Source organism: Corylus avellana, unplaced genomic scaffold, assembly GCF_965113065.1.
Source record: "Corylus avellana unplaced genomic scaffold, dhCorAvel1.hap1.2 HAP1_SCAFFOLD_264, whole genome shotgun sequence".
Classification (NCBI taxonomy): Eukaryota; Viridiplantae; Streptophyta; class Magnoliopsida; order Fagales; family Betulaceae; genus Corylus; species Corylus avellana.
In genome coordinates, this window is record NW_028290636.1 from 7,152 (window position 1) to 9,232 (window position 2,081).

General features: G+C 26.4%; 1 non-coding gene across 1 annotated transcript; it reads left to right on the plus strand.

Annotated features, from left to right (window-relative positions):
* Positions 1–655: 655 nt before the first annotated feature.
* TRNAS-GCU (transfer RNA serine (anticodon GCU)) lies at positions 656–743 on the plus strand. Its single transcript has one exon. It is a non-coding gene; the product is annotated as a tRNA-Ser (tRNA).
* The last annotated feature ends 1,338 nt before the right edge of the window (positions 744–2,081 follow it).

The following is a 2,081-nucleotide window of genomic DNA, read 5'->3' on the forward strand; positions in this document are numbered from 1 at the left end:
AAATTCTGCAAGAATATATGGTTCCATTCTTTCTTTTTTTTATTCCAGTAAAGTAAATGGAATAAAAAAAAGAAAGATCAAATAATTAAGAAATGGCACTTTGATTCTATTCTGTATCATAGGAATCGAAATAGTCTTTATTATGATTGTTGTTGTTTCAATAACAAGTATCCTTTTTTCAAATCAAATAAATCATTTTTTCTATGATTCATTGGAACAAAAAAGGCCCAGCGAGGTACTGACCAGGCCGGGCTGTGGAATTAAAAAAAGCTCTTGGAGACGAAATCAAAGAGGTACTTTTATTATATATTAAATTATATAGTAGTAATATATAATTTATTACTTATAATATATATTATTACTATTATTACTTATAATATATATATATATAATTATAGAATTATAATTTTATTCATTGGAATAGTGGATTGGAGATATCTCTTTCGAGCCCTTACTTTATCTCAATGGAATTACTTTTAGTTTCTATATTTTTTAATATTTTTTATATTTTATATGTCTAGATACTATATAATTATATATAATAAAAAGAATATAAAAAATAAAAATAAGAGGTATGGTATAAAAGAAAGAAAGACTCTTTTTTCAAACCTTACTTTTTGTGTAATGTAACATAGTAATTATCCTTTTTCGATTGGGGGAGATGGCTGAGTGGACTAAAGCGTCGGATTGCTAATCCGTTGTACGGGTTTTTCGTACCGAGGGTTCGAATCCCTCTCTTTCCGCTTTTGTCAATGACGTGGTATTTTTTATTTATCTTTCAATTTCGACGAGTCTTTTTTTTTTTTTATTTTTTTATTTAATAGTTAAAGATGTGGAATAAATAAAATCCTAAGAACATTTAAAAATCGAGCAAGGAAAACAAAAACTTTATTTTTTATTCTTCACGTCCAGGATTACGTCCTGGATCATTAGATAGGAATCCGAAGATAAAGAGAGAAACAAAGAATATCACTACTGTGTAAACAAATAGTTTGAGAGTAAGCATTACACAATCTCCAAGATCATTTTTTTGGAAAAAAAGAGAATAGATTCTCCATTTTTATACCACATATACCGCATTTTGACACCAAAAATGGTTTTTATAAAGCTAGAAATAGAAGAAATAGAAAGGAATTTTCATAAATTCATTTGTAATGTAATATGAGTCAAGTCTTTCATTAACAAAATTTTTTGCATACCCACAATATCTAATTGTGGGGGACTCTAATAGGTTCTTTCAATGTAAAAAAAGGGTCCGAATTAGTAAATGGGGTGATCTCCAGACTTATCGTGGCGATACAAGAATTTCAATATTTGAATTGAAGCTTTATACTATAAGACTTATCCGATCTTATCAATTGTTAGAATCTTTTTTTTATAATAAATCATGAATTTTTCTAGGACAGTATTCAAAATCTCATCGAAAACTTACAGCAGCTTGCCAAACAAAAGCTAAGAGAAAAAATAGCACAGGTATTACTGGCATAAAATCTACGATTGGATTCAAAAAAGCGTAGGCTTCGGGCAATTTGGCGAAGAAAAAACTATTTGAAGAAAGAGTAGAATTAAACCAGATACAGATCAAACTAAAGATATTAAGCATAACAAACGTTTTGTTTTTTTGTTTTGTTCTTGAAGATAATTGTATTTATTTTGATTGAGTTATTAATATGAGTTATTGTTATTAATAATATAAAATTAATAATTTAATAATATAATGTTATTTTTTTTTTTTAAGTTTAAGTTATATAAAAAAAATGAGTAAAAATTAAAAAATAAAAATAAGGTAGACCAAAAAACTTTTCTTTGATTTGAACTAACTCAACCAAAAATACTTCAATTCTCAAATTAAAAGAGAATAGAAGAAATCATACTTTCATACAATATCTTAATTGAATTATATGTAATGATCAATAAATTTCGTTTAATTCTATATCTAAATGTATCAAAATCCTAGTAACAATCTATTCTATAGATATTTAGACTATAATTGACGAACAACTAATAAGAATATTAGTGTTTATTAATGTCGAATAGAAATATAAAATGGGGCGTGGCCAAGTGGTAAGGCAACGGGTTTT